Raw genomic sequence first — 26083 nt, forward strand, 5'->3', positions numbered from 1 at the left:
GAGGAGGTCAAGTGTAGAGGGTGACGGAGGAGCTCGGCCAGCGCGCGATCATCGCCGCTCCGTAATGCGGGATCGCACACTCACACAACAGAACTTCACCGCATAGCACGTTGTCCGCCAACTATTGCCAAGAATGATAGGTGTCACCGCTTCTGATTTAAGAAGCGAGAGGAAGGGGAGTACGCCTTTTTCTAGCAATTGTCAGATATGCAAATTGGTACAAAAAGACGTACGCCCCCTTCGCTCTTCGAATCAGGTACCCTATCATTCGTGCGAAAATACTCCAAAAGCCGGGAGACGACATAACTGGACAAAAAAAAAAGTAGAGAACTCCGACTTAAGATCACTTAACATTAACATCATTCGTGGCAATGTTTAGCGTATAACGTGCTGTGTGGTGAAGTTTTCTTGTGAGAGTGCAGAAACATTTTGTTTTGATGTGCACGTTCAGTAGACACAAATCAACATGTACAACGTTGTTTCTGCAAAAGTTTGGAAATGGTTTCATAACCCCTGTAAAGGTGTCTCGTAATTGCAGAATTTGATTCACGAAAACGGCCATGAGGCATGAGGGGCGCTACCTTGAAGGTCCGGCCCGATCTTCCGGCGTGACGTAATCAGATAAGTGTGACGTAGCACCTGAATAGCGACCAGCCGCGTGGTCTCACTTCTTACAAAATACCTCCACCCTCCACCCCACTATCGCTATACAACACCATAACGTGCGAAACGCAACCTGCATGCGAAAGACGCACGCATTTTAATATTTCATTACCGCTTTGCCAAACGTTTCTAAGCTTGAACGCTTTCAAATCCCTCCCTTCTTGCCCTTAAGGAGAAAGAAAGCACACACTCTCCTACCCTCGGGTTACGACGACTCGCGTTAACTCGCATTACCATTTCCTCGAATGTTTGCGATTCTCGCACGTCGAAAAACACTACGAAAAACTCATCAAAGCGTGTAAGCCAGCGCGGCAATAAAAACGCTTTTAACATCTTGAAATGATGTTCCTCCGTCGCAAACAACCCTACCGACAAACCCGCTAGGATTTAATTACGGAACCTTCGCATAACTACCACCGGCTCAGACGAAAACTTTGTCCTCTCGGCCGTTTGCTGCTCACCAGCGCGTGAGCCGAGCCGCCTAGGAGAGAGGGAGACAGAGAGAGAGAGAGAGAGAGAGAGAGCTTCGACCTTGAAAAAGCTCACTCCGAGAGTAATGAGTAAAAAAAAAAAAAAGAGAGAGGAAAAGAACTACATTTCAAAACATGAGGACCGCTCGAAATTAAAGCTGCCAGGAATTTAGCGTGGCTCGCTGTAAGAAAACATGATCAAGGGGGGGGGAAGTGCCTGGATAGGCTGGAATCAGAGAAGTTTGCAATACGTATATGGTTCTATTTTTGAAAGCGAGAATCCGTCCCACTAATTAAATCGCCCAGGGAGTCTTAGATATGTCGCAAATAAGCGGCTCAAATTAACGATGTTTTCTCCGCGACTGTTTTTTTTTTTTTTTAAGACTTTAGCTGCCCTCTTGTCGTCTTGGGTTTGCGCTGTCACGAAAAGTGTGAGGGTTATATCCTAGTAAAGGCAAAGGTAATTGAATTAGCAATAAATGAAGGTAAGTTTAAGGCAAGTAAAGGTAATTGAATTAAATGAGTTAAAGGTGAACTATGTCCTAGTAAAATGAAACATTGGCTGCATATTTTGTCATTGTGCCAAACGTGATTAAATGTGACAGCTTTATAAGGACATCATGTGGCCACGTCACGTGATCATAGGGTGTCTCTTGGTGGTTCGCCTTACGAAGCCATCGTTTTGAAACTGCATATACCATATTATATTCGGGGGGTCGGGGGGGGGGGAGCAGAGTGGCACAGAGTCCACGTCTGTGCACCGCAGCTCGAGTAGGCGGCGTCTGAGCGTAGCTCGAGGGGTGTCGAGTCTGCGGCAGTCGAGGAGAAGATGTGGAATACCAGCTTCAACAGCGCAAGTGGGGCATTTGGGTTAGTGGAGAAGACTCATCTTATAGAGAAGCAGAGGTGTCATGGCGACGTTAAGTCGTAGTCGGTGTATACTGAACGCTTCTGAACGCGAGCAGTGGTGTGTTTGCTACGAAATCCATCAACGGGTCGATGGACCGGAGATGGTAGTTTAATCTGACAGCGCCCTCTAGAAACTGCCGAGTGTCGGATTCGGCGCGTCTGTAATCGACATGGTGAGGCTGAGAGTGGTAGTGAACAGTTCTTGAAGGTGACGTGCTCATGTGCCCGACGTGCTAAGACCTGTGTGACTGGGTAGCCAATGAATAAGGGTCATAAGCCAATCATTTGTTTCTTAAAACGATGCACGGGGAATCAGTGACTTTTCTGTCTCCGAGCCGATGAGTGAGTCTCCGACGTGACAAGTTTTGGTGTCAGAGTGTACCGGTTGTAGAGCCACTGCAGTGATCTCTCCAGAGCGCATGTGGTACTACAGAAACGGCACTGCAGGCGCAGGCTATTCAACCCCGCCAGCGGTTTAAAAATGTAGTGCTCGAGCGAAGGGAAACGTTGCGCACTTGGGGGTTCTCAGTGGCAGAACGTTTCAAGTTCACCTGACTTCCCGACACTCCAATAAATTTGTATATAAACGTCCTCTATTGTGATTGATGGATGGGGCACAACCTCAAAGTGACGTGCAGCTATTGTTGGCAAGGCAGGTCGGACAGTGCGTACGGAAGGGTGCAGAGAGTATATTCCAGGCATTCAGCATTTTTTAGCGCGAATACTTTTTTGGAAAAAAATCTCAGCACCGGCAGCGTAGCACAGTGTAAAAGCGTGCACATCGTATACCTAGTTAGTGCCCCTTTAACTGCTAAAGCTAGTAAACTCGTCATGTTCCTACAGTACTAACACATGCAGTCTTTTATCGTTCGCAAACCCCGTATTTAGTCGTCGTTCCGCTTAACACTGTTTCGCGCCCATACACACCATTACTCATAACTCCCTTTTCCTGTCCTTTCCCCTCCGTTATCGGTATCTCACACACGAATTAACCCCCTCACGCAACTCACGGTATCTTTATATACTTGACGGCACCCATAAAAAGGGTAGACGGCACACGAGGCCGCGAAACAGGCCGGAGTCCATTCCGTGCCCAATTTCGCCTTCGTTTAATAGCGGGCGAAGTTGGCTGCCGCATTTTAACGACGACTAAACATGGTGGCCACGAGGGTCATGTAGGCTCCGCACGCAAATGAGCTCTCTGGCGAATGCCCGGTATACAGAGAGAACGGTGCTGCAAGGTCATCCGCGCGTTAATTCGGGTCACGAAAAATTATTCAGCAGAATTCGGTAGGTGAAAAAAAAAAAAGCTTTTATTACAGAAATGACGCTATTACTGAGTGTGGTAAATTACACATATGATCCTTACCGTATGAACCTCGCAAATAATGCGTGGTTGATAACTTCAGAAATAGTTCGCTCTACAAACGCGTACGTGACACGATGCCTCACACGCTATCACTTTCACAAGTGGAAGTATTCATTGTGATTGTTAAAACTGCGGTCGTTTTCTTGAGACTCGCACTTCAGAAGAGTCTCTTTGAACGCACGTACTAAAATGCTGCAAGCGGAGCAGATTCTGAACGGAGTTACACTAACGTAGAAAACATAAGTTCTTCAGTACTTGTCCACATCTTCTATATCTGTGCTCAATAAGCGTTATGCGTCTGTGGTGTTTTCCATGGAGAGCGTGCAGTTCTGGAAAGGCCTGCATTCTGTGTCTACAGAGCCTGCAGGTAGTCCGAGCTCACAATTTAAGAGAAGCCGTTGCAAGATTTTCAAAGGTGCACGCCTCGCCCTCTTGTACTGCTGTGGGTTGGGTACTTCGAGGCAAGGTTTCTAAGTGGGAAGCACTCTAAATATTTGCCATGCTCTTTCTGCGAAAAGTTCAGAACATCGGAGGCGAAAGGCGTGGGCCTTTAGATATAGGAATAGATATCATTCGGCAAAGTTTACACTTTGTCTCTATGATCGATCTTACAGGTTCGCAGTCTACAAAAGCAATCCCAGTCATTAGGAGTAGCAATTTCAACAGTGCAAGTTTTGTTCACTGTCACGTCACGAACCGAATGAAGTAATTCCAACATCAAGAGCGTCAGTTCCTTGTTCGTATACATCAACTACGACGTAACGAAACGCCGCTCGGCTACATGAAGTTGTATTTCGGAACCCAAAATCGTGCAATCTCCATTCTTCTGTGCCCCACTCTCACCCTCAACGCATTAACCTCATGCTTTCCTTTTAAAGTCATCTTCTGTGATCCATCTCATCATTCCTTCACCGTTTGTTAGTCATCTCTTTCTTGTCATCTTTGTCTTTAATCTACCTCATCCTTCTTTCACCATTTGTTAGTTTATCCTTTATTTCCTAATTCTTTTTCTTTTTATTTATTTCCTATTTCTTAATTTTCTTTATTTATTTATTTCTTATTCCTTCCTATTTCTTTCTCTTTGTAATTCTTTTCTTTTCTTTTTATTTGTTTATTTATTATTTCTTAATTTTCTTTCTTTCTTTCTTTCTTTATTTATTTCTGGAATAGCAAGCCGACGTCTCGTTCTGCTGACCTTTCCCCCGTTTTTCCCCCTTTTTGTCTAATAAATATACCCCCCCCCCCCCAAAAAAAAAAAATTCGTGTCGCAGCAAGAAAATGCGATAGACTTAACGATATTTGGAGCCTTTCTCAGTAATTTTTTAGATTCACTAGCAATCCAGTAGATTTGACGACTAGAATTAGCCGAGGCAGTTCACAAACATGGACGACACAGACACATAAGCCTCCAACGCCTGCGCCATGTCCTGACGTCAGCACGTGAGCTATTTGAATTTAATTAGTAGAATTAGAAGACTTCTGATCATTTCTGCAAAACGAAACGACATTGGCTGCAATGTGCGTAGTGATTAATGACGCGGCACTTTGTGTACTCATGTGCGCATCAATACATAACCTCAAGAGTGCAAATACGACTATTGAAAAGATCAATGCACAAAGAGAAGAATGCCATAGTCTAATCAATTTCCTGTCTAGTAGACGGAGGATAACGCCATCGAACCTCTTTTCATTCCATGCGCACACACAAAGTGAGATCAACTTCATTAGACAACCTTAAGCTGAGCTCAAACAGGAACTCACAATCAGTCTGAGTATTTCCTAATGCTGAAGCTCATTCATTCCCGAGTGACTTCCTCGATTGCCTCTTTACTGAAATGTTAAACTGAAGCTGAGATCAAACGAAAAAAAAATAAAAAAGCCACGTTAATTTAATGTCCCTGCGGAAGTACTTTCTTCCTAACCCGATGGCATTAGTAGGTACTTAGACCTCGGCCCGGGCATGTTGTGTTTACTCCCGGAAGTATTTAAAGCAGAAGGGTGGCACAGATTGCTCTGATTGAGTTACGTCATTCGTGGAGGACGCTGGGTCCATGGAACTTATATTTTGCTACCAACTTGCTTGCATCGTCGGCATGGTTCAAATCCGGATCCTTAGGGTACTGCAAAGATACACTGTGATTGCTTTGTAACTTTTATCGTTGCACGCTTTACGGCGTACCACTACACGAGTATGCAAGTTCTCGTCGATTTTTTGTTGCGATGTTCGAACCTGCACTGTGTGGTTTCCACGGATTCTGCTGTTGCTGCTGATGATGATGATGATTCGAGTGTTTTTTTTTTGCGCATCGACAACTACAAGCATTCTGCGAGTACCCTCCCTGCCCCCTTCCCCCCCGCACACACACCCTACCAAAGATTTTTGCAACAACCCCAAATGAATACGCATGGCAGCAGGGAGCTGATAGGGGAAGTGTGATGTAATGTGATGTGATAACGAAAAAAAATGAGGATAGGGAAGTCATACCCCTCTGCGTTGCTCCCACATTTTCCTGAGATAAATATCCCGCGCAATACACTGGCGGTTTGCATGGTGGCTTTACCTCGTTAATTTTGGACAGCACTGCAGACTAAGCACTACCACTAGTGGCAGATTCTACATTTCTTGCTGAACGAAAAATAAAAATAAAAAATGCAAACAAGGACTCTACAGAAGAAACCCCGCTAAACTCCCTTCCCTTATGCCTTACTAACCTGACGGCATCTCTCTGCTCACGCATCGACGGCCTCGTTATTTGCTCTATTTATTTTTATATCTTGGGTCCACTTCTTTCACTTCATCGTTGTTCTTCCTCTCTAAGTAAGGGTCAGCTCTCTTCCTATCGGTAGGTCTCACCAGCTGCCGAGGTCACATTTGGACCATTGGCGTGCGGCGACAGCTCGTTCCATTGGAAGTGAATCCCATTTGGCCTCTTCTATCCCGGCACTTCTTCTCCAAACAATCCATACATCGCATCGCATACGGCAAAAAAAAAAGGGGGGGGGGGGGGGGTACTGGAAGCGAAAAAAAGCTCCACTCGGGGGTAGTCATCTTCCGACTGCGATGATGATGATGATATTGCGTAGTAAAGTATAGGACAAAGTCCAGCGCGATACCTAGCACTGTGGATGTCGTCTAGCAATTCTATAGAGTGGCACGTATAGGTAATGGGTCAGCGGTCCGAGGCTATGTAAATGTTATCGAGTTCCGCTCTACTTTATGTGAAGGGGGGGGGGGATATATGTTTAGTATAGAAAAAAGAGAGGGAAAGGTTAGCCTGCGCTACGGCGGGTTGCTATTCCCAGCAAAGACAGGATGAAGAAAGATGTGAACGATTGCTCTTCGGATGTAGTATGGTTCGGAACACGTTGATAGAGTAAGCGGTGTGTCACCTCGGAACAAGTTTTCCATAATGATCAGGTGTGCTGAGGTATTAACGTACTGCACTACTGGTATCTTAGGCAGAAGTGTACAGTTTGGGACAAAAGTTTACGGAACACGCGAGCGACGTGCTTTTTCTTCGGTGCGACACCCTGGCGGCTGGTGGAAGCGGGTGAGTTCACTGTTAGCGACACAGAGCGGTAGCTTCCACTTCCCAGGCACACCCAAGCGACACCGAAACTGCTGTTGTCCGGAACTGTCGCTGTTCCCATTCCCATGCGGGTCTGCCCGATGCACGACACGCACCAGAGACCTTGCACTACCTGTCGGCCACAGCCGGCAACCATTGCCTAACTTATTACCTGGACCGTTTCATTTGAGGGGTCCCGCGTGTCCCGCGACACACTGCCTCCCCATTAATGTCCTCGTTAAACGTCCGCATAATCAACTAAAGGACTTTCTTGCGATTACGACACGCGCGTTCCAGCTTGTTCGTATGGGAGTCACGAAGCACATGAGGAGAGCGACATGCAGCCGAACTGTGCTCAATGGAATTCTGGTCGCAGTTTCAGCAGTTATTGATCTTTTGCACGATCGTATTGGCTGCACTACTCATCTTCAACGCGTCAAATAAATCCGCCAAAGAAAGGCTAAACGAGTATACAAAATGGGGAACAAAAACGCGACATCGAAGGCGAAACGAAACCACCTCATAGGACCCTTTTTTTTCGATCCGCCATGACGTCAGCAACGTAACGACAGTCATTAAATGCCGTGCATACTTTTTTTTTTTTTTTTTTTTGTGGGAAGCGCGAGAAAGTACAGCACTTGCGCCACAGTCGTAAACTGACACGCGCAGACTGTATGCAGCGGAATCCCATTCGGAGGAGCGGTAAATACTCAAAATATAAACTCCATTTTAAAATTTTCAAGCTGTTGTATTCTGGAAGAAAAAAAGCGGGGATCTTTTATTTTGGCAGGAAAAGTCAGCCAGACGGGATGGCTGGAAAAAGCTCTTATGTTAAATGTTCAAACTGACAACTGCTTCGCATTGTCTTTAGGCCGTTGTTATACACTTCTTCTCGAAGTACAATGCTCTATTTATGTTTGTTCCTCAAGTCACGTACTTAATGCAAAAGAAAAGACATTCTTAACGAAACATACATTCGTAAGTAAAAATATGCTGACGTAACTAATAAACAACATCCCGATAATTATGCATCGCTCATGAAACTGATCAAAGAGCGAGCGAGCAGCGGAACATCTAACATATGCCTGAGCGTGGGCCCACAGGGTCGTTAGTATTGCGCGCGCAGGAGCATTTATTCGTTGTTAACCTATCACCGTGTTACCGAACAGCTCCACTCTTAAAAAAAAAAAGGGTGTACTTTAACTCATTTTTCTTGCCACATTTATCACTCCCTTTTGGAGAGTACAATTACTCTCGAAAAGAAGTCTCCTCACCCCCACAAGGGAGTAACATTACTCCCTTACTCCCTACCCGAGAGGAATACTACTCCCCAGTAGGAAGTTAAAGCGTAGCCCCACTCCCTAAAGAGAGTGAGGGGACTCCTTTTTGAGAGTAATTGTACTCTCCAAAAGGGAGTGATATATATGTGGCAAGAAAAAAGGAGTTAAAGTACACCCTTTTTTTAAGAGTGTAGGACCCAGCAGTGTGGCTGCGGCAATGAGCTAGAATCTGCATAACCTCTGTTATGACGACGAGGTAAGTGGTAGCATTAGTACAGTTCCTGTATAGTGTCAGCGTACACACGTGATGCGCGACTACTTCTGCGAGGGTGACTATAGAGCGAATTTGGCGATGCTTGTTCTGCCCCAACGCAGACGTCTAATTACTCGGTCGCAGGCCCATCACATCCCTTCTCGTAACATGTCGCCGGCGAAAATGCTATCTAGTCATAAGCGTCTTCCACACTGGCGGCGTCTGCGACATACATGACTCCGGCGATAATGAGAGGACGAGGAAAACCAATCAAGCCAGTAGTAACTGTGGCTCCAATCGCCAGGCGGCGGGCCTATCGCTAACGACGCTCCTGCACTTACACGCACCATTTGACCACCGACCATTAATAACTATCGAGCCGCAAAGAGCGTTCGCTGCGCTACCCCCACTTAGTCGTCTAACGGCAATATACGTTACAGCATGACGTTCGCTAGCGATAAGGGTTAATGACACGACGCTGGCTTTCCGGATACTTATGCTGCTGTACACCGACGGTTAACGGTTCGGATGGGATCACAGACTTGTCATCAAGGAAGATGTTCCAGACCGTCTCTTCTTTTTATGATTGTTCCACTTTCTTTTCTTTTTTTGTTCTTTTTTGTGCAGTTGCCTGGAGTTTGATATCATGGTGAAGTATAGTGCCGATTTGGGAGCTATGTCTTCTCTCTGTGTGTGCCAGAGTCTTTTTGTTTTTATTCTTCTCGTTTTCTTATTTTTATGAGATGTTGGAGTGGACGGGTGAAAAGTACGTTCGAAGAAGAACCATCATCGTCATCAGCACTCAAAGGCGTAGAAGAGTAGCTTCGTTATCTTTTTTATTTATTTTATGTTGATTCCACGTTAGCGCCGTGGGGCTAGTATGGGCTAGTATGGGGTTAGTATGCGTCCTGGGCAGACTTCAGGGACTCTGTGCCGACATTCGTCTGGAAAGTCAGCTTCGTTATCATTTTCACAAAAAAAAAGGAAAAAGAGTCACGGAAACAATCGAAATCGAGTTGAAAGACCAAAAGATTGAGAGTAGCTAGCAGACAAAAGGGTCTTAGCTACGCCTTCGTTGAAGGGGGGAATTATCCTGTCGTTTTCCACTACTTCAGTACCTACCACTCTCAATCGCCATATAGCGCCAACCGTTATTACACAGAAGTTGTTTATAAATGCTCATGCCGTCAATGCCTTCGAATGAAGGAAGAACTATTTAATTACCTACCATTTCAATGTACAGTCACAGTACGAAATCCCAAACTATTCAGTTCTGCTGCACACCTTCCCGTGATTACTTCTTACGTGTTATTGAAATAAAACTGTGGAGTTTCATCAATGAGTGCGCGAAGGTTCTGAAGTGCACGTTTTTCACGACACCGCGCGGCAATACAACGTCTCGTACCAATCGTACACTTTTCAGCTTCAGCACATTTTAAGAACTGTCTTTCTTCATAACACTTCTCCGATTTGTGGATAAGATGAGATCCCATTTGCTTACACGTAATTGCTCCCAAGATGTGGGTCACGCTTACAACAGGAAACGTTTTCATATTGAAAAGTCATGATCATGTTGTCATTATCCGAGCTAAGAATGTGTCAAACCGAATCAAACATGACATAAAACGGAGCACAAGAGTAATGCGCTCGCGCGAAATAAATAACTTCGTGCAAGCCCGGCCTGTGCCAAACCTAATGGACACGCAGAATGTTTCCAACCAATTCAAATGTGAGAGCCAGCAAAAACCGCAAGGATCACATACCCGTAATGAAAAGGACCGAAGCCAAGCCCAAACTGTGCGAAACGTGGACCTGAAACAGAGGAAACACAAGAGTGAACTAAGTGTAATTAAAATAATTCTGCAGCCCATTATTTCTCTTAGCGTTGTCGCAAACTAATGAATATAATTGAGCCGCAGCTTTTCTAATGAATTATACGTCCGAAACGCAGAATATAATGCAAAAAAGCGAGCTTAATGAGTCAAGCGTGCTTGACTGCACTCGAAAGACACCACATCCACTTTGCTATTTCGGCTCATTCAATTAGCAAAAGGGATACAGCTTCTTTTAGTTTTTCTAAATCTTTCTCTGTTAATTCACCATACTCTGTCGCACAGGCAATGAAGAAAATGATGAAGCAAAATAATGGCTCCATCCTTTGTGCTTCACCCTAGGATAGCTCACTGAGAACGACAGCCGGTACACCGTAATAAGTGGATTTGAAACAGATGCGAAGATTTTAAAAAAAAGAAAGAGCAAGCGAAGGAAATACTGAATCCGGTTTATAAATTCAACAGATGGATGCCACTTTTTCGCGCTGAAAAGACGACTGGAAGATATGAGGAAGGCCAGGTCCTTATGGGGTCCTCGTTCTCATACCGGTTGCATAATGCAACTGATCAATGACTGCCGTAACCACAGTTGTACACGTTACGCGAAGAAAGTAATTGATTACAATTACTGGTACCACTGCGCGAAAAGTAATTCTTTACCGTTACAAATGACTTCATCAAAAATGTAATAAGTTACCGATTAAAAATGTAACGCGTTACTTTTCACGTTACCTTTAAATCGTGGGCCATACCAAAGCGAACAGGCCTGCAGTGAATGCAACCATGCAGCTCTTTTTGCAAATTCTAATAGAGACACCGACGTACATGATAGGTGAAAGTCACAAATACATTTGAAAGCAACATACAAAACACATACACCTAATATTGCGGTCAGTCTCGCCTCCTGTCCCAGATAAGGACGCCCGTATAGGCGTCGAAACATACGCTTCGTTTTGTTACTATTGTTATGTTCACCCCGCCCAATTTAACAATACAGTCACCTGTTTTACTGTTGCTCCAGTAGGCTGCCGTTGTAAGGGATTATCATATTACTGTGGTGTGCATGGAACACGTAGTGACTCTAGTATGGACTAGAGACGGCCGTCACAGTGACCTCTGCGTCATTCCTTCAGTCGAACTCGTGGTGGAACAGAAGAACAGATTGGCTTGCTGAAAAGGGTTGTCATTGTTGACAGAAGGTTAAAAAAGTAATCGGTTACTCAGTAATTGATTACCGAAAATTGTAATCAGATTACTTGAAAAATTACTTGCTCACAAAATTAATTGATTACCTTAAAAAAATACTGAAAAGCAATTGACTACTGGTAACGGAATTACTAGTAACGCGTTACGCAAAATACTGGCCGTAACCTGTAACTAACATTTTGGCGCTACAAGTACCGGAGCAGCCATAGCCCTACATTGTAAATGTAGCGGTATTTTATATAAAACGTGTTTCCGCTACAGATTCTGGTAGGGGAGACCCGTGCAGAATATTCTTTCGAGGCTCTCTTCGATTAGCAATTTCAGTAAGCTTCCGTGCAACCCTTTGAATATGATTCCGCAAAGATAGCAAATTTTATTCGAAATAATAAAAAGTGCGAGCAGCTTAATGTCGATGAATGTCCAGCGAGCGTTTCTGACAGGGCTGGAGTCGAAAGCTCTCCGATTACGTTCCTGATCTAATTTTTTTTCTCTTAAAAATCAATCAATCAATACACATTCCTGAGCACGATAATACTGTGGCTCATATCGGAAGGCACCAGAGTGGTCCGCCAGATATGCTTGGGTTCGAATCGCACTAGTGACACCAGTGCATGATCACTGTCAAAAAATATATTTTGGTTTTATGTAACGACATACTTAATAAATGCTATATAAATACTGCACCGTCTTTGGACACATTCGGCAACGAGATGCCTACGATAATGTGTTGCCTAGAGAAGGGTATGGTAGCGGAAAAGTAGCGCCATAGTATTTACGTTACTTTAGTTGGTAGTGGTAGCGGTATCGCGTTACTTTTTCAAATTTGTAACAAGTATTGCGCTACTAATCACCTAGCGTCCTGTCCTCATCGCTTGGGACTTAGTTAGGTTTTATAGTATTGTATTTTGTGCCATGTATTGAATCATGGTCGAATCATATTTCTACATTATTATCTTACACGTGCCCCCTAGAAATATGTTGGTAGAGAAAGAGAGCACTTTAAAAATAAAAAAATAAAAATGTCGCCTGCACCTCCAGATTACTACACTTTTCAATTTGCGAACATTTTACCTCGAAGGGCCATTTTTACAGAAATAACGTTTTCCCCCATAGAAATGTAACTTTCTGTTTGAAATTATATTTCTCGCGGAATCTCGAATAACATCCACGAATATTTTGTGGCTTTGAGGCTCTTCCTGTAACCTAATACAGCGAAGCACTCTCACATGCCAGTGAGTAAATCTGGGAAAGAGAGGAAAAAAAATATCGCTGAATATATTTTTTTTCCCATCCATTCTGAAACGCCGCGAGGAACGCGGAAAACTTGGCAGCAGCTTTACACGTCCTTTCACATTTTCTATCCCGAACCCCTCGTGTCGCGAATAACCTAATTACCGCCTGCGCCATTTTGTGGCCAAACTAGATTACGTCATTCTCTTCTGCCGAAAACAGCAATGCAATACATTGATCGGGAAACGCGGGCACACAAGCCAAAAGTGAAACATGGGCAGAAAAAAGCTGTGATGTACTACCAAAAAGAAGAAGAAAAAAAAAAGCGGTCCTCCCTACTCCTCCTCCGCTATGCTTCTTCTTCTACTTCTTCACTCCGTTACGTAGTCCCCTGGGAATCGTCAAAGACGAGGCCCGTTCTTTCTCTTCGCTCTGGGGTATTCGCTGGGATCCGCTGAGCCAGTTTGAGAATGCGCTGCTGGTGGTGGTGGCGCTATGGCCCTAGGGTTAGCGGGAATACTTGGAGCGGAATGATCTTATTTATTGGGTGCTTCGAAGGCTGTCTTGGGAACTGCATGAGGTTCAAAGGAAAGGCATCTCTCGCGGAGTTCGAGGTGTGTTCTCATTAAGGACGGGGGCTTTGTGCTTGAGGGTTGGGGGGGGGGGGCGTCTATACACACTTGAGAGTCTTACTTACGTTGCTGATTTGCACGCAAAGAGAATAACGGATCATGTTAGCGCCCTTGCCTTTGCGTTCGAATGCGAAGCAGCGTCCTTTTGGGAATCAATGCTGATCTTGTAATAAGTAAAGTACGCGGAGTTTGCTTATTTCTTTAATTATATAGACAATTTCCGGGGCAAAGCCACTTTCAAGCTCACGATCGCGAGATAATTCCGAGTTCAGTAAAGAACGTTTCAGAAAACACACTTAACGGATGAGGTTTGAGTGGATCTCGCCACTTTTCCGAATTGAATCACTCATCAGACGTGCTGTGCGTGTGACGTCACGAATGTGGCGAGCATGACGTATAATGACGCATGACAAGGACAGACACAAACACGAAGTCTCAAACACAGCATCATATGCATCATCTTCACCAGCTCGCTTGCTCCTTAGCCATTTTGTCATTGAGCATGACGTGTTTTCATGCACGCTGCTCGGCAGAAGGCGGAGAGTCTAAACAACTTGCACCCTGTCACTAAGTTGCTGGCATCCTCGACCGGGTTCTAACCTGTAACGGTAGGGTGAATAGGTGGACAGCCTGTCAACTAATCAAACCGAGGCCAGCACACAATCCCGAAAAACAAAGAAAAAAAAAACAATAAATTTCGTGCAAAGTGGCCGGTTCTGCCTTAACCATTCACTCACAAGTAGCCGATATCATTAATACTCACATCATTAGCTTTTAGTCGCTCACGTATATTCCAAAAGGAAGCTTAAAAACATCCCTACTAAGTGGCACGATTGAGTTAAACTACGCTACTCAATCTTGTTAAGAGATTACGAAGAGGACGGGAAAATAAAAATTAAAAAACTAAGAAAAAAATCAGGCCGTGTGGGCGACATTCACTGGTACCGCGCGCCGAGGCGGGAATGTAATTTGTAAGGCCCAAGCAGCCCAGGGCCTGCTGAGGATTAAGTAGGCCAGGAGAGGGAGAAAAGAGAGTGGGTGAACGCACTGGCGACGGTCAAGAATCAATACATAGATAAATACAGGGAGCAAGTGGAGAGGGTGAGAATGTGGCGACGTCAGAAGGAGAAGAGCCTCTCGCGCATGCGTGGAAGAAGCGCATCCGATCGTCGATTGTAAAAAAGAAAAGGAAGGTCACCTCCAAAACCTCGTCCTTCTATTCCTAAATGATTTTATGCCTGAGGGAACGCATCAGAGATAATATTGTCGACCGAGTTGTATTGTAAGGACGTTGTAACGAAGTTGTACTCCAGTTAAGATCAGATGTCGTTTCCCTGAAATCACCCTACGAACAGGCCCTTCAAGTCGTGGGAACTTCGCCGTAGGACATGTGGTGCAGGGCGGTAATAAAAAATTACAACTAACATTACACAAATATGACAATCGTTATACTATTCCGAACTGTCACGGCAGTTACATTCATATTTTGGGGACGCATAATGTAAATAATTATTTGGAAATAACCCGCGCACGCTCGCGCCGCGTTTGTAAAGTTCACTGACCACAGTTGCAACAAAACTATGCAGGCAAAGCACGCTTTACAGGAGGTTTGCAGTGGCAATTTTTTTTTTTTTTTTTCCCCTCAAGAAAGCTATTACAGAAAGTTTTGATGTTTGAGACGCCATTTTTGAAACTGAAATCTATGAGTACAAGAATGTTAAATAATGTAGCAGCTATGAGGGAAGAGAAGTCCGTTCACGGCATTTCTCACCGTGATGGCAAAATGGCCCATTGAAGTTTATTATTAAATGTATAGTATTAGTTTAAAATTATTTAAGTTTAAAAGTTATAGTAGTTAAAAATATGTACACCCACTTAGATAATTATTAAAATAAACTGTCTCGCAGTGTTTCAAACAACTAAAAGTATATTCATTCATTCTTCTAAATCAAGTAAAAAGTGATTAATGAGAATTATTATTTCCAGTGATCTTTCCTACGACAGATTAAAAACTGAGATTGCTGTAACAACAAAAAACAGGTCCCGTTCGTTATCTTACGCAGTATCTCTTGTGTTCCTTCTGGAGGATCTAAAACTGCCGCCGTTTCTTTTCACGCAATATACCACGGGAGGGTTGAGAGACGTGAAAGCTAATCCCACGGCCACCGCGGCCTGTTTGCTCATGAGATTAGCGAGGGGATTGCGGACCAAGATAACGACATCTTCAAGGACGCACGAAGAGCACGTAGTTAGTCTATAAGTCGAACCACTGCAATAAAAAATGATAAAGAAGTTGTCATTATAGTGAACTACGTTGACTTGGTATAGGCGTAGAACTGGTTTTGTTTTGTCCCTCAACAGGGAAGACGTTAGATAGATTAGATGATGGGAAGGTAGCAACGAATACGATTTAAATCTGACGTTTCTTGACTCCCTTGGTATTGAAAAATACGTAGACCTTTTGTTGTTGTTGTTGGGTTCTCTTTTTTTTTTTTTTTTCGCTATGAGCGTCACACGGACGTGGAAAGATGGAAGAGGACAGCAGAAGGGAGTGGGAGACAGGGGGCTAATATGCGTCCTGGGCCAGCTTCATGGACGCGACTGTTACGACTTTCGTCCTGAAAATCCGAGGATCACCTAAAACAGCGACGCAAGCAGTAGGATTCGCACCCACAAGCTCCCAGTTTCCGGCATGACCTTGGAACTACCACCAACAAGCGAACGTTTCATCCATCATGCCACGCCGAAGTTTCTTTTTCTCTTTTATCACATCCCCTTTTCTCGGTTGTCTCGCGACGTAAACACATAACATCCGCTTTTATTATGCTGCTACGTGTAAGAGTATGACACGATTAATGCTAAATTAATTACATTATGTACTATGCAATCTGCTTCACAGCATATCATACAGTGACCGATAAATACAGATACAGATATGTATAGTGAATAATTGTGAATAGCGAACTTCCAGTGAGCATGTAAATAGCGAATAGCGTAATTGCGAGTAGAACACCTGAGAGGTATGTTTTGGGGGTGGGAGTGCGGGTGAGAATTTATGTTAGGAGTAGCAGAACACACCGGGAGACAGTTCCATTTCTCGTCTTGTTTTTTTTTCTTACAAAACACAACAACAACAACAAAAACAGATCCACATGTCAAAATGCCGCTGATGTAGATCTGATGGGCAAATAGGTGTTCCGATTACGAGATGCAATCCTTCCTTCTAATTCGGATAAATTTAACGATAGGGCGCGGTTGTCTGTGAAAAGCGAAAATTGCATTGCGTCAATGTAGGGACGAAAATATCGTATTGCCAAAAACAATACACCAAGTGCTTCCTTTACCGTCGTTGAGTAGTCTACTTCTGCGTCCGAGAAGGTGTGGGAGTGGTACCCAATGACGCTGAGTTGCTGCCCCTTTGGTTTATCTTGCTGCCGTTGGTATAAGATGACTCCCGTACCGTCGTGTGATGAGTCGGTCTTCAGTTGAAAATCAAGTGAAAAGTCGGATAACGCAGATAACACAGAATCTGAAGTTATGCGGCGCACGAGTTCTCGATATGCGCATCGAGCGTCAGTCCATCGCAAAGCGGAAGTTATCCCCATATCATCGTCATCATGTACCTCTCTCTCTCTCTCTCTCTCCCTCTACATCGGAAAGAAGCGCCCTTGCGGGTGAGGCTGGTGAGGTGCTTAGTAAGCGTCGCGTAACCTGGACTGAATGCTCGAAAGTGTCCGGCCAGTCAGAAGAGCACCCTTTGCGAGTGGACGTCAGATGGCTTTTCAAGTTGGGAAATCCGTGCTACAGATTCTTGTTTCGTGTAGCCGTCAAGTGCCCGACACCGGAGAACGACATTCTCCTTAAAGAGCGTACTTTTGCGGAAATATATTTTCATCATCGCTTTAGATACAGCTTCCAGATCCCTGGCAACATGTTCACGGTGTCCTGCTTCTGACTTAGAGTAAACGATAGTATCATCAGTGTACACTGCAGAAAACTTGCGGACTGATATGCATCCTTAATGTTGCGCTTCTAGAGGAGGAGGAGGAGGAGGAGGAGGAGGAGAAGCTTCCTCGGAAACATTGCCAGCAGTTCTATAACATTTTGCAGCCCTTGGCGTTACGTAACTACACGCTCTCCCTCCGACTTCTTCGAATATCGTGGGTAACTCATTAAATTCGCTCTACGGGATACACACACCGATGCCGTCATTCGCCTAAGCAACTATCAATGTGCAGCGATATTATTTACTAGAGAAAAGGAAGCACCGTTAAAGAGGAAGCTAAAGCGTTTCCGCGGTTTAACCACGCAATCAACCTTGCATGCACTCGCCGCCACGGGTCCCTCCACTTAAATTTATTTCCAAGAAACGCGATGCCTGCACTTCTCCGAACCCACGACAACAAACGTGTCACTATATCCTCCTCATAATTTAATCAACTTGCGTCGTCTCTGTTTCACAGCCTCAGTTCACCGAGGAAGCAAACGCGACCGCCGCTCTTGCCAGAAATACGGTCCAGTTTTCTGTTTCTCCGTTCTGTGTCTGTTGTGTACCAACCAGACTCGTAACTTGGTATCTGTTTTCCCGCTTGTTTCGGGGCGGAACAAAAGAGAGGCCCGCATTTCATCATCGACCTAAACGAGCCTGTCACAAACGACTGCACTCTTCGTTTTGCTTTTCTTCCGGCAGTTTGAAATACTGCAGGGGACCTGCGGAGTAAACATGGCGCTATAAATTGATCCAACTGTTTAAATGAAAGTGCAGTTACGTTCTGTTTGGCGAAGGTAAGGTAAAGTTTGAAGTAGGAAGAAAGAAAGAAAGAAAGAGAGAGAGCCGATGAAAGTGCCTAGATTGCTCATTACTCGCTACTTTTTCCGGGTGTGTCTGGCGTTCTGAGCACGTTGCAAGGTCAGAAGTATGATAGTGGTAGCAAAATGGACGATGTGAAAGTTAAACAGAGTAAAAATAATAAAATGTGCTCCAAGTGTTAACCTTAACAGCAACAACATATACATGATGATGATGGTGATATGTGCTTCCCTTTCTCTTACGTGAACTTAAAATATTATAAGTTGTTACCTACTTCGGTATCAGGTATTTATATACTTTATAGTTTATTCATATTTATTTTTGTTTACATACGCTTATATACAGGGTGCTCAAAATTAAGCTTTCACGAGCGCTACGCAAACACAGCGATGACAGGAAACCGGATGGTAACTTTACGCTACTTATGTGAGAAACAGGTGCTGCTAATTATGTAGCCTCTGTTCCTTACTCAAGGAACAGAAAAATAGCAGCCTGTTTTCTTGTGTTCGCCTATTTATAAAGTGCTAGTGAAAGCTTAATTTTGAACACTCTGTACAACAATAATACTTGCTTTAAAGTACATAAAATGTTACTACCCCAAGCCTCATCCGACTTCATTACAACAGTGAAACCCCGACACTTCCGTGTCTCGGGTGTCACTGTTGGAATTATGTACCAGCTCGCCCTTGCCCTTCTGTCATGGAAACAGTCTGGGATATAATTGTATCTACAGTAGGTTACGTGTAGATGCCTCTTTCTTTTTTGCAAATTAAACAGATCCCCCCCCCCCTCAATACGCAAAATTTCATCCCGCAGATAGTAGTAGAGTATCTCAGATAAATAAGACAAAAGAGCGATATGTCTACATCGGTTGAGGTTTTATGGTGGTACCGGCACCTTGACGAGAGCCACAAGGGTGCACGACTGAGATAAATGTGTCTAACGGCGAATTCGAGTGGTCATTTCGTGGCAACTTTTTTTGCCAGATCCCAAGCAGTGATGTTCGCGAGGCAATCTCGCATGTTCGCGTGGTGCTTTCCGATCGTCCGGAATTTTCCAGCTATTCCAGTTTATTCGCTCGGTCTCGAAACGATCGAGCAGTGGGTTGTCCAACTATATCCGGTGTCGTCACATCCGTACTGAAAGGGTGGCGAAGTTCACGTGAGTTAGCAGACGACGAGACCCGAGGACGAGCGACCGCGATGCCCCTAGCGAGATCCAACCGGCTAAAACCGCTAGATTCCTGGCACTCATATTTACGGGTGGCAACGCTCACGCGATCCAGCGCGGGCAATTTCCTAGCAATTTCTGAACGCTACGCAGTGTTGCCATGAAATGACCACCCGAATTCACCATAAGGGCAGTCGTGAGATATGCTTTATTTTTTATATATATTACTATACATTATTATATATATTATTATATAGCTTTTTCTTTTTTTGAGTTCCAGTTTGGATCCTGGTTGTCGCCTCTCAGTTTGTTTTCAGTAATGGTACGTAATTAAACTGTTAATAAGAGAAAATACGAAATAAAGGCTATTCCTGAGTGTGCGGAATCTGCGGAATTTTCATTTTCATTTCACATACTACACCGCTTGTGCCGAGTGTATGGGCTATAGAGCTCAGCGTCTCATCAGAATGATGATGATGATATGAAACCTTATTGGCACGCAAGCAACTAAAGCTGAGGTACGCAAAACCATGAGTCTCGTAAAGGAAAGGTTAACATTACAAACTTAACGATCGTGACACGCTAATTACGATAATTAAGCTACCTTTATGTATTCATTATGAGACTCCTGTCTGCTACCTACAACACTTTTTACTGAAACCACTACTAGTCATTTTCGTGAATACACCATATCAATAGAGGGGTGTCGTCGCCGTACAAGCAACACACGGTATACGGAAGCATGCGTAAAGGAATAAAAAGCCCGCTCACTCGATGTTTTCCTCAGTGTTTCTTTTTTACACTTTCGCATTTCCTTCGAGCATGTCATGATAGGCAAAATCATTTTTCACCCGACACAGGACAGTGATCGGTGGTTGGCAATAGATTGACCGATGGGACGACGTAGTACAATAATACATGGTACAGGAAGTGCATAAGACGATGGTAAGAGCAACAGAAGAGCGTCGAAATGGGTCTAGGAAGGTGTGCATACACCTTGGTGAGTTACTGCCCGAACAGGTTCTCCTAGAGAGGCTACGAGAGAAGACAGATCAAAAAGAATGTGAGAAGAATGGGGCTTCGTATTGCACGTGAAATGCACAGCTTCGGTAAGACTGTAAGGAAAAAGAGGAGGAACAGAAAGAAGCGACGATGAAGAGTGGGCGACGGAAAAACGCGTAAAGCAGATGAGAGAACTTAAGAAAAAAGGAAATTCAATCTGGGCTGGCTCAAAGGTGAACAATGTAGACTGGAATATCCTATAGGGAGGATGGAGGATAGTTGCTTTTGAAATAAGGTAGTTTCTCTGAATACGAATAAAAAATAGAGAGCCCGGTAGGCTACCGCGTCTACCACACCCAATCGACAGAGTCACACGCGCTGTCATTAGCTCCGGTACGTACGGTAGCTTGTCGGTAACGTTACCAACGCTATACTGAAATTCACTAATACGTGATATACAAAGTGGATCATACTCGGTGGACTTCAGAGTCGACTAAAAAAGTCTCTGTGTCGCAGCAGCAGATGGATTCCACTTTTGGGATAGCGATTGTCCCTCGGTAAATACGCCGGTACGGCTAAATAAATTGCACATTAAGATATTGTGAGTTGAACGCGACACTTGGGAAAATGTTCGACGATCTATTTAATGGCCGTTTAGGAGCACCGACTAGTAGTCGAACGCGAAGTGCTGACCCTGTCGCCCCTAACCACCATTATTAGAGATGGGACGAATCCAAAATTATTCGAATCCAAATCCAAATTCGAATCCAAAGAATGTTCTACGAAACCACGAATCTTACCAATCTCGAATCTTTCGAATACTTTCTTTAAAAAGAGTTTAAAAAGCCAGGAAAAAAAACAAAAAAAAAAAAGAAACACTCGTCTAGTGAAAAGTGTTTCGAAGCAGAACATGATACCTTTGTTTAATGAAAAACAAATTAAACAATACTTCAGTTTCGAGGGCAAATTTACCAATATAGTTCTTCTCCTAATTAGCATGGTGTTCATGGACTACAAGAAATGCATAAATTCTCCAGTCCGAATTATCTCCATAGAAGTAAGCCACAATCAAAAGCAAAAACCAGGTTACTTTTAAACTTGTAATGTAACAGTTCCTGCCCGAACTCTTTCAGTCCAGAGCAATGTAAACAAACAAACAAGAGAACACCCGTCGGCCAATGAGGCTTTCGGAGGACTCCGGAGGCGCCAATTAAAAAAACAAAAAACAAACAAACAAACATGGTTGGTAAGATTCGAAAGATTCGATTCGCCGTTTAGGGAACTGGGATTCGAATTCCCGAATCTCAAATCCCTCCCTATGATTCGAGGATTCTGTTATCATTATCATCATTAGAAACGGAACGTAATGTAGAACAACCTTAAAAGAAAGCGACATTCTCTATCAGCTGATCAGAATATTTTATTTAACATAATTATCTAAGTACACAAGTTACTTCTCAAGTTACACTTTGCTTGTAAGTAACACCATAACAACGAAGATGTTCTGCGTGTGAACTATCGTTACAAGAATGTCACACTGCTAAAAGTATGTACAATCTACCGTTCGTATGTACACATATCAGGCAAAATTCGACTGAAAAATTGGTTGTGATTATTTACACTATTTACATAATCTGAATCCCTTGTTAGAAAACCAGGTTCCTCAGAGCAACGCGCCCATACTTTACGCATATATACCGATATCTCCATCAGCTATACAACGCCTCGCATACGTTTACGTTTCTTAGCAGAATTCTAAGCATCCAAGCCTTTCGCTGAGGATTCCTCCTGAAGCCAGTCTATATTAGCGGACATCGCGTGAGATGCTAGCACTGTAGCGGAGATTAGCGGGGTGGTGGCCTCGCAGATGACCGTTCTACGCAGAAGGTGGAGGAAAAGATGCGATAATCTGCCAACATCAGCTCTAATTAGCGGCGTCGGCAGCACTGTCACCTACCGTCCGTGTGGGCAGCTTGTGGATGGAGACTTGGGTGCTGTTCGGGTACTTAGTGTCAGTCGCCTTTATGCGTCTCTCTCGTGGCGAAATGAGGAGAACACTTTTCCTCGCGGCAAATTTGAGGCTCAGTCGAATACGTAGCCCCGGTTCCAACTAATACAGTCAAACTCCTTTATAGCGAGCACCTTTTTAACGAAAATACCACTACAGCAAATTTTTTTGCGGTCCCGCTGGAGCCCTATAGGACCAATAATGGACATCCTTTTTAACGAAAATACCTTTACTGCGAATTTGTTTTGCTGTCCCCTGGGTTTCGTTGTAAAGGAGTTTGACTGTAGCTGTGTGTACGTTCAGTTGTAAGGTGTTGGGACAAAAAATGCTTAGGACTATAATGTACACCCTAAGAAAGAGTGGCTGCAGCTTTGGCCGTTGTGCCAAACTCGGTTTGGGGCAAGGGAAAATAAAATGGAGAATGTGGCACTCATGAAGACAGCCGGGTACCACAGTTCAATTAAAGCTGCGGTAAAGTAAATAAAATTATAATTAAGGAATAAAAATGAAAGGAAAGTAGCAGTCGCGTGTCACATACGTCACATGGTTATCATAGTGACGTCGAAGTCACAGACACATTGTATCCACAAGCTTAGTCTCTACAAAAACTGCAGGAACGCCTGCAGGGCTTAGAAGTGTTTTGTCGGGGGCGAAGGATCCAGGACGTTCGTTGCATCAAAAGGCCGGCTGTCCAGTCGAGATAAGGTTGTCTGGTGATACTGCTGCTGATACTGCTGCTGGTGATACTACTGCGACAGGACACTATCATATGTGCAGTGTCCTCTACACCTGTCCTGTGTACACAGTGTCCTGTTTCGGGGTTCTGCCTTCCTCAGTCTATGTAGTATTCGTCCTCTGTAGTGCACATTTAGGCGACACCGGTGGAACAAGGTGGCAAACTTCCTCGGCAACGATGTCTGCAGGGTAACGAGAAGGCAGGACTCTCCTTCTAGAGGGCATCCTCCTTGAGAGCGCCGAATATGTGATAATCCGACGACGCGAGGTCAGGCAAATATATATAGTGTATTGTGGGAGACACTCAAATCGAAGATCATGAAATGTTGAAGTAGGCATACGTGACGCATGCGACCGGGCGTCGCCATGTTGGTGCAGCACACTCTTTTTTTGTTAGTAGTCCACGACGTTTTGTTCTAATGGTGGGCAACAAATAGAGAGATCACAGTATGTCTCGTTGTTCACTGTTTGTCCCATAGTCATTCAATGTTCGACACCTTCGGCTCCTACAGCAGTGCGCGGGCTACCAGGTCGTGGCCAGTCCAACATTTGTGTTGCCTTCTGCGAACTTACGGGTGCACTCATGCACTTGCTACAGTGATGTAAAGACATTGCCTTATTACAGTGAACTAGAATAAACTAGAATAATAATAAATGAACCAGAAAAAAACTACTGTAAGCAAACTAGAAAATTTAAAAACAAACAAACAAAGGCTTATTCTAGTTCACTGTAACCATACTGTGACTTCATGGGACGCTGGATGGCAATGGGTTAGCTCCGTTCATAAGGAAACGGCTGACTGACCGTTCTTCCTCCCTGGTGCAAACCTATAGCGGGGCAGCTATTTTTAATTGAGTTGTATCGTGCTTGCCACGCGGAGGTCGTAAAACACAAGATACATAGTAAAATACTTGCAATACCATCCGCAGCGAGAATACTAAGTATGAGATGGAGTTCGGAAATTTTAATTCAATTTTTAAGTTTAGTTACTTAACTTCTATCGTATGTTTTTATTGAAAGCCTTTTAATGTTGCGTGAAATTGTCTCCTTTTTTTTTTCTTTTTTGCATCGTTATTGTTGTATATGTAGTCTCGCAGACTTACACTCTAAGCAAAAAAGGTAGAATTTCCTAGGTTTTCCTAGGTAGGTTTTTATCGCTTTTTAACCTACTGTCTATTCAGGCGGGCATTCACTGTGTTCGTTACATTCATTGTCGGGACTACACGTCTTATGTACTGTTAGTGGTCGGGTGTGCAGTTGGTATATTTAAGATGTGTCCCTGCCATTAAAGTTGTTTGTCAGTCAGTGCTTCGTCTGTGTTGTCTCTTTGTGTCCCCTGCTCCGGGGTTTTTTCGCTTTTAGAATTTCCTACCCAGCGGTACGGGACGGCACTTCTACCATTTCGTGAAAATTCACACGTGACTTCTCCCCCGCGGGTATAAGCGGCGACGGCCCTTTCCCTAATTCCTCTCTCTCACGTTTGCTCTAAGAGAAAATGGTAGAATTTCCTACCCAAAGAGGTAGAACGACAGATTCTACTCTGTAGTTTGTTTCTACTCTGTTGTTATACCCAAAAGGTAAAACTGGTTGGAGTAGAAATGTGGTTGCAATGCAGCTCTACCGAAATGGGTAGAAAATCATACCTTTTTTTCTTATTGTGTATAGCGTATACTGACGACACAGTCTGGCGACCACGTAGTGGCCGTTCAAAGTCAGGGACGGACCTACACGGTGGCTGGTCCTATAAAGCTATTGCTTTCAATGAAGTAACTTTACTCCTGCTTGAGACTAGATGCACTGTCACAAACATTAGTTCCCTGTGGGGTATACACGGAAATTAATGGGAAGTCAACGATTTACTTGTACCGTCAAATTTCAGGGTCAGCTAGAGTAATTGCGATCTAGGGGAATAGAAGCTGAAACTGCTTCCTAATTCACTCCTTTGCTTTCTTAGAGTACATCCCATACAGCGATCTGTCGCTCCTTAATGTCGCCCAATATCGGGCATACTGATTAACATTATGGCGAGAGAACGCGTCACATATGTGTTCAGAGAAAGTGTCTCAGTTTAAAAGCAACTATTCTACATCCTTCCTAAAACACTTATGTCTATTTTTTATCTGTCAGCCAACTCAGATTAAATTTCCTGCTTTCGAAGCTCTCCCATCCGCTCTATGCATTTTCTTTTTTTTTCCTTTCTTGGTCTCACACTAGCGCAACCACTTCTCTTATATTATTTCATCTGTCCCCTCCCGTGGCCTCTCTAAGCTAACCTTATTCGAGCACTAACTCACCAAGGCGTATGCTCACTTCTTAGGTAATTTTAGATCCTTTTCGGCGGCGGCTTCTCTCGCTGTCACTTTTTATGTACCGCGTGTACAGTACATCATTTCACTACCCGACGTCCCATCGGTCAATCTATTGCCAACCACTGATCACTGTCCTCTTCCGCACGAAACATAACTTTGCTATGAGGACATGCTCGAAAGAATGCGAAAGTGTAATGAAACAAGGAAAGAAAGGGAACCAACAAGTGAGCAGGACTCTGATTTCTTTCTGCACACCGTTCTGTGTTGTTTGTACGGTGACAGTGCCCGTCCATCGATATATTGTGTTCAAGCAAGCGACCAGCAGTGGTTTGAGTAAAAAGCACAGTAGCAGGCGGGAGTCCCATAATATAACCCATAAACGTGGCTTGATTGTCATGTGTATTGCCGCATAATGAGTATATTTCTTTCTTGTGTTTCTTGTGTGTCTTATTTTGGTGAAAGATGAAAGTCACTGAAAAGGTTAGCCAGCTGTAGGGATCGAACCCACATCTTCTGGATTACCGGTCCAGGGCTCTACCAATTGAATCCAATCTATGTCGTTCCAGCCTCAGAACATCAGTTTCTCTCTTATTTTGGTGTACGGCTAAGGCTGCTCAGCGAGAGCTGCGCCTAAC

At 44.0% G+C, this 26083-nt stretch overlaps 2 protein-coding genes across 3 annotated transcripts in view; one reads left to right on the forward strand and one right to left on the reverse strand.

The window, feature by feature from the left end:
* LOC135389089 (uncharacterized) overlaps positions 1–26083 on the reverse strand; it is a 250679-nt gene that overhangs the window by 204942 nt on the left and 19654 nt on the right. The window contains exon 2 of the mRNA XM_064619055.1: positions 10277–10325. The gene's annotated coding sequence lies outside the window, so the exon portion shown is untranslated. The remainder of the gene's footprint in view (positions 1–10276; positions 10326–26083) is intronic.
* Positions 1–26083, forward strand: part of LOC135389088 (zwei Ig domain protein zig-8-like) — a 172027-nt gene that overhangs the window by 77588 nt on the left and 68356 nt on the right. The window lies entirely within an intron of this gene.

Source organism: Ornithodoros turicata, chromosome 3, assembly GCF_037126465.1.
Source record: "Ornithodoros turicata isolate Travis chromosome 3, ASM3712646v1, whole genome shotgun sequence".
Taxonomy (NCBI): Eukaryota; Metazoa; Arthropoda; class Arachnida; order Ixodida; family Argasidae; genus Ornithodoros; species Ornithodoros turicata.